The sequence below is a fragment of the Oryctolagus cuniculus genome, chromosome 2 (assembly GCF_964237555.1).
Source record: "Oryctolagus cuniculus chromosome 2, mOryCun1.1, whole genome shotgun sequence".
Classification (NCBI taxonomy): Eukaryota; Metazoa; Chordata; class Mammalia; order Lagomorpha; family Leporidae; genus Oryctolagus; species Oryctolagus cuniculus.
The window spans coordinates 386288-398521 of record NC_091433.1 but is presented as its reverse complement, the minus strand read 5'-3'; positions in this window follow the sequence as shown (position 1 = coordinate 398521).

The window sequence follows — 12234 nt, the reverse complement described above, 5'->3', positions numbered from 1 at the left end:
AGCTCCCACGCATGTTCCCCATGATCACATGCAGCTCCCACGTGTGTTCCCCATGGTCACGACATGCAGCTCCCACGAGTGTTCCCCGTGATCAGGACATGCAGCTCCCACGCCTGTTCCCATGATCATCACAGGCAGCTCGCACACATGTTCCCCATGATCACATGCGGCTCCCACGCGTGTTCCCCGTGATCAGGACATGCAGCCCCCACGTGTGTTTCCTGCGGTGGGATCTGGTGGCTGCCGTGGGGCGTCCTTGTCAGGTTTTCCCTGCTGCAGCGAATGCTGCTGGTGACACCGCCGACGCGGGCCAGGTTCCTGCCGCTGCGCTGCGGTCACGGAGGCCACCCGTCCCACACGTAATCCTGCAGGAATCTCGCTGGATTCCGTCTGAAATCCCTCCCCGGGGCTCTGCCGCTTCCCTGGCGGCCGTGCCTGTCTGACTTCCTCGTGTGTCCCACGTCAGGCCTTGGTGTGACCTCCCCCGCTCCGCGGATCAGTTTCGGGTTTTCCGTCTTCCTCGGGGCGGGAGGTCAGGAAAACACCGGCCCCCGGCGGGCCTGGCGCCTGGCCCGGCTGCCTGCTCCGGCTCACCGCTCATGGCCCTTCCAGCCCTGCACCCGTGCACGTGTGTGCTCCCCCCAGGGCCTCCGCGCCCGGCCCCACCCAGCCCACGTCCCGGGCAGCTCCCAGGCCCCGCAGCAGGGCCTCGGCCTCGTGGGACGCCCTCAGCGGGGCTCCGGGGGTGGGTGGGGACAAAGGGCTTCTGTTGATTTCATTCTGCAAACACAGTCATTTCTCCTTCTCACTGTTTGTTCTGCACTCAGTAATTTCTGGTTGTAGCCTCCTAATTCCCTCTTTTTGTCTTAATGTTTGTTCCTTTATTTTTATCTACTTGAGAGGCAGGCAGGGCGCGAGACCTTGCATCCGCTGGCTCACTCCCCGAAAGCCCGCGGCAGTCGGGGCTGGGCCAGGCGCGGCCAGGAGCTGGGAGCGCCATCCGGGCCGCGCTGCGTCTCCACCTGCTGCTCTCCCAGGCCACTAGCGGGGCGCTGCTCGGACGTGGAGCAGCTGGGCCTGGAGCCTGCACCCCGACCCAGGTGCTGCGCCCCGCCCCTCTCCACAGCCCCGAGGAGGGCCGGGCCCACAGGAGGCCCGGGTCCCGGTGTGTTTCCGGCTTCACCTTTGGGACCACAACACAGGCCTGGGCTTCTGCGTGGCTCAGCGTGGGTTGGAGTACAACCAACCTGGACCACACGAGGAGTCTTAACGCGTCTCTGCGTGTGCGGGGTGTGGGCCCAGCCCTGCCCCGGCCAGGGACAGTGAGTGCAGCCCCAGCCCTGCCCGCAGTCCACGCCCAGGCCCCTCTCTGGTCTCGTGCCCTGGGGTTCTGACTCGTGGTCCCCGGGGTTTCCGGGGGACAGGGTGAAAGGTCGCCCTGCTCCGGAGTCTTCTCTCTGCTCTCAGGTGACACCGAGGGCTGCAGGGGGGACTCCTGGCCGTGCTGACCCTCACCCTCCTCTGCCTCCCAAGCTGCAGGCAAAGATGCGAGGTTCCCTCAAGTGACCGCTCTGCCCCTGTGACACGGACACTGCCCTGCCCTGCGTGTCCCGTGTGCTCTCATGGGCTCAGGGGCACAAGGGGAAGGGGCACGGGGGGATGGGGGACACAGGGATGCAGGCTTAGGGACACGGGGGACAGAGGGACAGAGGGACACGGGGCACAGGGGCAGGGGCTCAGGTGCATGGGGGACAGAGGGACAGAGGGACACGGGGCACAGGGGGCAGGGGCTCAGGCGCATGGGGGATGGGGCAGAGGGGGGCGGGGCACGGGGGGCAGGGGCTCAGGGACACAGGGGACAGGGGGCAGGGGCTCAGGGACACAGGGGACAGGGGCAGGGGCTCAGGCGCACGGGGGTCGGGCCGAGACTCCAAAGGGAAGGCCCGGTGCCAGAGCCGGTGCTGGCGGCCACCCGGCTTCCGCCGTCTGCGGGGCAGGGGCTGCTGGGTCGGCCAGGCTCTGCGCAGGCCAGTGGCCCTCAGGGGCAGCAGCTGCCCGGCGGCCTCTGTGAAGGTGCCGCCCCTCTCACCCCAGCACCCAGCCGGGAGTCGGGGCCATGGCGGCAGCGTGAGGAGCGGCCGTGGGGATGGGGAGTGGGGGCGTGGGGTGTGGGCAGTGTCAGCGTGTCCACAGCTCTCCCTGGCCGCCAGCTGGAGGGTGTCCGTGCTCCTGCTGGCTCTGGGCTGACCCACATTCCCCCGACCCAGTGGAAAGTAGGCCAGTGGCAGGCTGGAGTCGGCGCCGCCGGCCAGGCCACAGGCGCATTCAGATTTTCCAGGCTGGGAAGTCCTGCCGGGGAGGCCAGGAGCGGCGGAAGGTGGGCCGCCGCCCCTCCCCCAGACCCCCTGCCTGTCCTGGCGCCCACCCTCCGGCCTCCCCTGTATCCTCCACTCTCCCCCGCACCCCACCCCCTCTGGCCTGCACAACAGCCCCTGCCCTGGGGACCACAGGAGAACCCCCAAAACTCACCCCGAATGATGGGGTGAGGCCGGGCCCCGGTGCAGGCTCTGTAAGGGTGGGAGGTGGCCTCTGCCTGCCCCCCCGGACCTGCCTGGGCTCAGAGGCACCGGCAGCACCCAGGGCTTGCTGGCCCCAGCTCGTGGGGCTCTGGGAGCAGCGGCTGAGGCCACCCAGGGAGGCACTCAGACTCCCTCAGCCACACACACACACACACACACACAACATACACACACACGCACAACATACACACACACACTCACATTCACACACACACAGACACAAACACTGACACAATCACACACACACAACATACACACGCCCACACACTCACATTCACACACAGACACACAACCACACACACAGACACAAACACTGACACACACAATCACACACACACTCACACTGACACACAATCACACACTCTCGAACTCACACGCTCACACACATGCACACACACAACATACACAGCACACACATTCACACACTCACAGTCACACACAATCACTGACACACAATCACACACACACTCGAACTCACACTCACATGCTCACACACACGCACACACGCAACATACACATGCACACACATTCACACACTCACACTCACACAGACACAAACACTGACACACACATTCACACACACAGACACAAACACTGACACAATCACACACACTCACACAGACACAAACACTGACACACAATCACACACACACACTCGAACTCACACACTCACATGCTCACACACACACACGCACACTCCTGCCACCAGCACAGATGTGTGGGAGGGGCTGCAGTTCAGGCCGCCCAGCTCACACCAGGCCTTGCCACCCTGTTCTAGGGAGGACGCTTCCTGGTGGTCTGATTGGAACCCGACAGCACACGACCTGCCCCCCAGGAGGCAGGAGCACAGGATCCCCCCCCAGGAGGCAGGAGCACAGGGCCCTCCCCAGGAGGCAGGAGCACAGGGCCCTCCCCCCCAGGAGACAGGGGCACAGGGCCCTCCCCTCCCCCCCCAGGAGACAGGGGCACAGGGCCCTCCCCCCCAGGAGACAGGGGCACAGGATCCCCCCCCAGGAGGCAGGAGCACAGGATCCCCCCCTCCCCCCCAGGAGACAGGGGCACAGGGCCCTCCCCTCCCCCCAGGAGACAGGGGCACAGGACCCTCCCCTCCCCCCCCAGGAGGCAGGAGCACAGGATCCCCCCCCAGGAGACAGGGGCACAGGGCCCTCCCCTCCCCCAGGAGACAGGGGCACAGGACCCTCCCCTCCCCCCCCCAGGAGGCAGGAGCACAGGATCCCCCCCCAGGAGACAGGGGCACAGGGCCCTCCCCCCCAGGAAGCAGGGGCACAGGGCCCTCCCCTCCCCCCAGGAGACAGGGGCACAGGGCCCTCCCCTCCCCCCAGGAGACAGGGGCACAGGACCCTCCCCTCCCCCCCCAGGAGGCAGGAGCACAGGATCCCCCCCCAGGAGACAGGGGCACAGGGCCCTCCCCTCCCCCAGGAGACAGGGGCACAGGGCCCTCCCCTTCCCCAGGAAGCAGGGGGCACAGGGCCCTCCCCTCCCCCCCCCAGGAAGCAGGGGCACAGGGCCCCCCCCAGGAGACAGGGGTACAGGGCCCTCCCCTCCCCCCCCAGGAGGCAGGGGCACAGGACCCTCCCTCCCCCCAGGAAGCAGGGGCACAGGGCCCCCCCCCAGGAGACAGGGGCACAGGGCCCTCCCCCCCAGGAAGCAGGGGCACAGGGCCCTCCCCTCCCCCAGGAGGCAGGGGCACAGGGCCCCCCCCCCAGGAAGCAGGGGCACAGTGCCCTCCCCCCCAGGAAGCAGGGGCACAGGGCCCTCCCCTCCCCCAGGAGGCAGGGGCACAGGGCCCTCCCCCCAGGAGACAGGGGCACAGGGCCCTCCCCTCCCCCAGGAGGCAGGGGCACAGGGCCCTCCCCCCCAGGAAGCAGGGGCACAGGGCCCCCCCCCAGGAAGCAGGGGCACAGGGCCCCCCCCCAGGAAGCAGGGGCACAGGGCCCCCCCCCAGGAAGCAGGGGCACAGGGCCCCCCCCCAGGAGACAGGGGTACAGGGCCCTCCCCTCCCCCCCCAGGAGGCAGGGGCACAGGACCCTCCCTCCCCCCAGGAAGCAGGGGCACAGGGCCCCCCCCCAGGAGACAGGGGCACAGGGCCCTCCCCCCCAGGAAGCAGGGGCACAGGGCCCCCCCCCCAGGAAGCAGGGGCACAGGGCACTTTGAAGGGGGCTAATCCTGGCTTGTTTCTCACTCATGTCCACATCCAGTGGTGGCCCAGGGTCCTGGGCACGGGGCCCCTGCTGGACTCTGCCTGGAGAGCTGCCTGGTCCACCCATGGCCATTGGAAGGGACGTCAGGGCCACACGGGGCCAGGCCTCCGCCTGCCCACAGCGGGGAAGACACGGGGCACCCTGCCCACCTCCGCCCCAGGCTCCTCAGTCTTTGTCTTGCCCCCTGGGCCAGCTCCTCCATGCCCCTGGCCCTGGCTGGGCTGGGCGGGTCAGCTCTGACCACCCGGCTACTGCCCGAGAGGGCTGGGGGCCATTTAAGACACGGCACACGGGCTCTACAAGCCACAGGTCCCACAGGCTGCCGGGCAGCCCCTCGGCACCTCTGTAAGGGGCTCCCGGGGTCGGCCAGGCTGTGCCTCTGCCTACCGCCCATCCTGGGGCGTTACACCTGCGTGTGGAGCCCAGCTCCCAGGACCAGGGGAGGTCGGCAGCTGACCGCCTGCTCATGTCTCTGGGATTTCTGGTTTTTTTCCCCTCTATTTTTAAAAAAGTATTTGTTTAGTGGCGGGCATCTGGCAGTGATTAGGACACTGTTTGGGCTGGTGGCATCCCTCGCCGAGTGCCAGGGCTCAGTCCTGGCTCTGTGCCCGATTCCAGCTCCCGGGAGGCTGCCAGCGCCGCGGGGGACCCGGACAGGGCTCCCGGCTCCCGGCTTCGGCCTGGCCCAGCCCCAGCTGTGTTGGGCATGTGGGGAGTGGACTAGCCCATGGGACGTCTCTGTCTCTCAAACAAATATATGTTTGAAATACTTAAAATAAATATTACATAAAATTATATTTAACATTGTTATTTACTTGACACACAGAGCTCTGATCCACTGGCTCACCCCCCAGTGCTGCAGCAGCTGGGCTGAAGCTCCGTCCAGGGCTCCCGTGGGTGGCCGGGACCCCACGACCTCAGCCACTCCCGCTGCCTCTCAGGGCATGAGTTGGCAGGGAGCTGGAATCGGGAGTGCGCCAGGACTCGAACCCAGACCTCTGATGTCTTTTTTTTTTAAGATTTATTTGTTTATTTGAGAGGTAAAGAGAGAGGTCTTCCATCTGCTGGTTCACTCCCCAGATGGCCACAACAGCCGAGCTGCACTGATCCGAAGCCAGGAGCCAGGAGCCTTCTCCAGGTCTCCCATGTGGGCGCAGGGACCCAAGGAACTGGGCCATCTTCTGCTGCTTTCCCAGGCCACAGCAGAGAGCTGGATCGGAAGAGGAGCAGCCGGGACTCGAACTGGCGCCCTCGTGGGATGTCGGCGCTGCAGGTGGAGGCCCCGCCTGCTGGCCACAGCACCGCTGCAGTGTGCCGGCCCCGCGGCCGGGCTGATCGCCTGCTCCAGTTTTCCCTGCAATGCACCGCACTCTACCGTCTCCTGCAGGCCTTCTGACTTTTTCTTTTTTGTGGAAAACTGGACATTTTGCTCTAACACTTGCGGCTCTGGAAGGCAGACGTCTGCTTTCTCGGCGCTGTTTGTGCTGTTTGTGATGAACGGCGCCCCGGGCCGTCTCCGTGCCAGGGCCGCAGGGACCGGCTGAGTGTGCCCGGCTTCCCTGAGCCAGCACCTTCCCCTGGGCAGGTGCCCTCGCTCCCACCCCCGCACGCGCAGCCGCCTCTGAAAGTCCTCACTGTCTCGGGAGGGAGGGGCCCAGCCCCTGCGAGCCTCCGCGGTCGCTTCTGCGGGGGTGGGGCTGCGGCGCTGGGCAGCGCAGGTGACCACTGCCCCTTCTGCCTGTGAATACGGGCTGACCGAGCCCAGGTGTCTGCAGGGCAGGGCCCTCTCTGCCACCCTGGCACCCACAAGCTTTGAGGCTGCTCCACAAACAGGGGCCCGGCTGGCCGCGCAGGGCCACGGGGAGCGGCCGCCCCGCTGAGAGCTGGGCCCGGCAGAACAAACCCAGGGTTCGAGCCAAGGCTCCCTGGGACGCTGCAGTCCTTGGACAGAGCCAGAAGTCCCCACGGCTCCTACAGGCAGAACGCACCCGGGGGCCCCGCCTGGGCCTCCCGCCCGCCTCGCCGCGTCCTCTCTGGGGCCCCACGTCTTCCCCGGGCTGTCACCTCTGCCGCTGTCCTCTGTTCTGACGTCCGCTCCCAGGATTTCTTCCAAGCGACCAGCGCTCCTGATGACCTGCGGGGACCTTAATGTCGTCTCTGGGGTCTTTTTGGACAGAGCGTGTTTTCTTCCCGGGCCACACGTGTCAGCCCCTGCCTGCGGCTGCAGGGTCCCCGTGAGACGTCAGCGTTACTCCGGCTCCTGGCCGGCTGCATGCGTCCGCCTGCTCCATACAATGGTCTCAGTGGTCTCGGCGAGGCCCTGCTGTAGGTTCTCTGCTGTGTCCCGTGCAGCCCCTCGGCTGGGTGGCCCCGGTCTCCCACCAGCCCTGGGAGACTGCAGACGCCGCCAGTCCATCCTCCTGGAGGCCCGGGTGCCTCCGCTTGCACGGCCGGAGCTGCCCAGGCCTCCGGGTCTCTGTCCACTTCTCATCACCCGCTTCTCTGTCCTGGACGGCTCCACGGCCTCTGTGGCCGACTGCCTTTTTTTTATTTTTATTTTTTGACAGGCAGAGTAAACAGTGAGAGAGACAGAGAGAAAGGCCTTCCTTCCCTTGGTTCACCCCCCAAATGGTTGCTACAGTCAGTGTGATGCGGCCGGCACGCTGCACTGATCCGAAGCCAGGAGCCAGGTGCTTCTCCTGGTCTCCCATGGGGTGCAGGGCCCAAGCACTTGGGCCATCCTCCACTGCACTCCCTGGCCACAGCAGAGAGCTGGCCTGGAAGAGGGGCAGCCGGGACAGAATCCGGCACCCCAACCGGGACTAGAACCTTGTGCCGGTGCCGCAGGTGGAGGATTAGCCTAGTGAGCCGCGGCGCCAGCCAACTGCCTTTTTTTAAATAAAGACTTTATTTATCACCGCCGGGGAAGCCTCACCAGGTTGTCCACCGCCTCACCGACAGCTCCCTGGCCCTGCCTGTGCTGGGCGGCGCCTCCCAGAGCTGGGGGCTGGGCTGGGCTGGGCAGGGGCCCTGCTGTGCTGTGGGGGCGGAGTAACCCGGCAGGTGTTCCCCGGGGCCCTGGGAGGTGGGTGCCCTAAGCCCCACACAGGTGCTTCTGTTCGGAATCCAAGAGCTTGGGCCTGACGCTGGGTTGCTGGGAGGCGGTGGGGATGAAACCCAGCCCCTCGGTCGGGTGGAGCTCCCTCAGCGCACAGAACTACAGCTGAGGAGGGAGCGGAGAGTGGCTGTGTGGGTTCCTGGCTACTTCTCCGTTCCACTCCCTGCTAACAGCCCGCCCGCCCACCCCCTGGGATCAAACATTTCTCCCCCTCCCCCCAGCTTCGGCCCTGCCTCTGCCCACTTGGGCCTTTGGGCGGGGCCAGCAATTGGGAAGGGTCTCTCAATAAAGTTTGTTTTTTTTTTTTTTTTTTTTTTTTTTTGACAGGCAGAGTGGACAGTGAGAGAGAGACAGAGAGAAAGGTCTTCCTTTGCCGTTGGTTCACCCTCCAATGGCCGCCGCTGCAGCCGGCGCACCGCGCTGATCCGAAGCCAGGAGCCAGGTGCTTCTCCTGGTCTCCCATGGGGTGCAGGGCCCAAGCACTCGGGCCATCCTCCACTGCACTCCCTGGCCACAGCAGAGAGCTGGCCTGGAAGAGGGGCAACCGGGACAGAATCCGGCTCCCCGACCGGGACTAGAACCCGGTGTGCCGGCGCCGCAAGGTGGAGGATTAGCCTAGTGAGCCACGGCGCCGGCTCTCAATAAAGTTTTAAAAGAAAAAAAGAGATTTTATTTATCTGAAAGGCAGAATTGAGAGGTCGTCCATCCGCTGGTTCACTCCCCGAACGGCTGCAATGGCCAGAGCGGCACCCATCTGAGGCCAGGAGCCAGCAGTCCCATCCGGGTCTCCCCCGCGGGTGCAGGGTCCGAGGACTCGGGCCATCTGCTGCTTTCCCAGGCTACAGCAGAGCTGGATCGGAAGTGGAGCAGCCGGGACTTGAACCGGTGCCCACACGGGATGCCAGCAGCGTAGGTGGGGGCTAACCCGCTGTGCTTCCACGCCCGGCCCCTCAGCCCCTTAACTGATAAAATTCGGGACGCCCCACTCTGGCTGCAAGAGCTGGCTCGGTCTCCAGGACAGTGAAGAGGCTGGTTTGGGGACGCGCCGAGCTCTTGGGTCCCTGCCCCGGGATCCCGGGGTCTGAGGGTGGACACGAGACCCCGTGGGCCTGCCCCTGAGGGGCCGGGCACTGCTGCACGGAGGAGAGAACATCTGTGTCCAGAGCTGGCCCCCCCGCTCACCAGGCACAGCTGGGGCCCCTCTGTGAGTCGGTCAGGGGCAGGTGCTGGGTTTGCTGGCCAGGCCGCAGCGGCCACGCTCATGGAGGCTGGGCCAGAGGACAAGGGCCCCACACTGCTGGGCGAGCTGAGAGCGGGCGGGGACGGGCGCTCGGGACCCTGCTGCCCGCAGCCCACCAGGCTCTGCTGGAGAGAAGCCTGGGTCCAGCGTGGGGCAGGGTTGGGGCCGGGGCCTGTGGGGCAGCTGTGGACGTCCCCTGGAAGTGGTCCAGCGTCTGCCCTCAGCCCTGATGGCCCCGTGCGCCGCGGCCGGCTGCAGCGACTCCCGGCGGCTCCACCCGCAGCCGTAGCTGCCCCATCACAGCCAAAACTAGGACGTGGTGGGGCTGGCATGGGCCGGGGGCCGGGCCGCGGACGCTGGGGCCACAAAGCCCTTGAGGGCAGAGGCAGCCTCTGGGGAGCATGCGTGTGCAGCAGCCGCGTGTTGGCAGCAGTGAGGCCGCTGAGGCCTGTGGGGTGAGCCGGGGAGCAGAGCGGTGGGTGCCCCTGTGGGCAGCCCGGGGAGGGGCCACAGAGGGCCTGCCGTTTGCAGCCGAGCAAGGCTCCTCACCCCCTTGGCTCACATGGACCCCTCGCCCACGCCCTGCTGTGCACCCTGGGTGGCACAAGCCCCAGCTCGCCGTCCCCTCTTGTGTCCACCCCTGTCCCGTCCGCCACTCATACTGTGCTCGCCCAACAGGGCAGGGTCAGGGACGGGGCTGCCGGCCGGGGCCTGGGCTGGCAGCGCCCTTCCCTGGAAACCGCTGGGCACAGAGGCCAGGGAGTGACCTCCAGGAAGGCCCCGTCCTCAGAGGACCCCGGCAGCAGTGTCGGCGAGTTAAACAACCGCCCATTCAACGGCAGACTCCCGCCTGCAAAGCGCACCCTGCACCGAGTGCGCCGCTCAGGCCCCTGGCTGCGATGCAGGCGGGACTCCTGGGGAGGGGGTGGGGCACCCTCGGTGGGGCCGGGCCGCCCTGGCGTACGCAACAGGAGCTGGGGCCATGAAAGCATAGGTCATCCGAGGTCAGCCAGGCTCCTCCCGAGACCCCCAGCCCAGCCCAAGGGACCGCAGACCCCAGAACTGGGGTGCCTCTCTCCATGGTCCACTTAGCCTGACCACTTGGCAACCCCAGGCAGATGGACCCCCTGCATCTGCCAACTCCCTGAGGCCACGCAGGCTGCTGGACACAGGGTGGGCCGGGCCTGGGTGGCCCCCGGTGAGGGCTCCCCACCTCCACTGCAGTGGGGTCATCTCCTGCTGCCTTTCTCTGGCTGGGGCCCGCCCCTCCGTGGCCTCCACGGCCAAGCGGGCACCCGAGGCCCAGCTCAGACAGCACAGAGCGGCCGGCTGCTGCCCCTCCCTGGCTCTCCCAAGAGCACCCCTGGCTCTGGGTCTCTGCTGGGCTGCTGTGGGGGCCGAGGCCCCTCCCCGCCCCGCAGGCAAGGGCGGGACGCCATCTGTCTTCTGTTAAGCGAGACGCCAGGATTCCTACGACATGGGCTGTGCCACTTCTGCCTGCAGCTGCTCTGCTCCTGTGGTGAGAGGTGGGGAGGCAGAGAGCACGGGGAGCCAGGACCCGCACCCGGGAGGACTCACACGGGGAGCACGGGGAGCCCTGGACCCGCACCCGGGAGGACTCACATGGGGAGCACGGGGAGCCCCGGACCCGCACCCGGGAGGACTCACATGGGGAGCACGGGGAGCCCCGGACCCGCACCCGGGAGGACTCAGCACGGGGAGCCCTGGACCCACACCCGGGAGGACTCAGCACGGGGAGCCCTGGACCCGCACCCAGGAGGACTCACATGGGGAGCACGGGGAGCCCTGGACCCACACCCGGGAGGACTCAGCACGGGGAGCACAGGGAGCCCCAGACCCACACCCGGGAGGACTCAGCATGGGGAGCACAGGCGCCCACACTCCCGGGAGGACTCAGCACGGGGAGCCCTGGACCCACACCTGGGAGGACTCAGCACGGGGAGCCCTGGACCCGCACCCGGGAGGACTCACACGGGGAGCACGGGGAGCCCCGGACCCGCACCCGGGAGGACTCACATGGCGAGCACGGGGAGCCCCGGACCCGCACCCGGGAGGACTCACATGGGGAGCCCTGGACCCGCACCCGGGAGGACTCAGCACGGGGAGCCCTGGACCCGCACCCGGGAGGACTCACATGGGGAGCACGGGGAGCCCCGGACCCACACCCGGGAGGACTCAGCACGGGGAGCCCTGGACCCGCACCCGGGAGGACTCACACGGGGAGCACGGGGAGCCCCGGACCCGCACCCGGGAGGACTCACATGGGGAGCACAGGGAGCCCCAGACCCACACCCGGGAGGACTCAGCACGGGGAGCCCTGGACCCGCACCCCGGGAGGACTCACATGGGGAGCACGGGGAGCCCTGGACCCACACCCGGGAGGACTCAGCACGGGGAGCACAGGGAGCCCCAGACCCACACCCGGGAGGACTCAGCATGGGGAGCATGAGGAGCCCTGGACCCACACTCCCAGGAGGACTCAGCATGGGGAGCCACGGACCCACACCCCCAGGAGGACTCAGCACATGTGGAGCACGGGGAGCCCTGGACCCACACCCCCAGGAGGACTCAGCACGGGGAGCCCCAGACCCACACCCGGGAGGACTTAGCACGGGGAGCCCTGGACCCACACTCCCGGGAGGACTCAGCACGGGGAGCACAGGCGCCCACACTCCCGGGAGGACTCAGCATGGGGAGCCCCGGACCCACACCCCCAGGAGGACTCAGCATGGGGAGCACGGAGAGCACAGGCGCCCACACCCCCAGGAGGACTCAGCACGGGGAGCCCCGGACCCACACCCGGGAGGACTTAGCACGGGGAGCACAGGCGCCCACACTCCCGGGAGGACTCAGCACGCCTGGAGTGCTCTCCCCAGTCCTCCCTGGCTCACGAGCACCCACATTCCAGCTCCGGCCCGGGCCTGAGTCTACACGGGTGCCGTGCGTTTGTTTGAAATACGGGTTAGATCATCTGTGCTGTCTGCGCTCTGCTCTGGCGGCCGCCTCCTCCCCGAACACACAGAGCGCGCACGGTCAGGATGTGCTTTGTTTAGA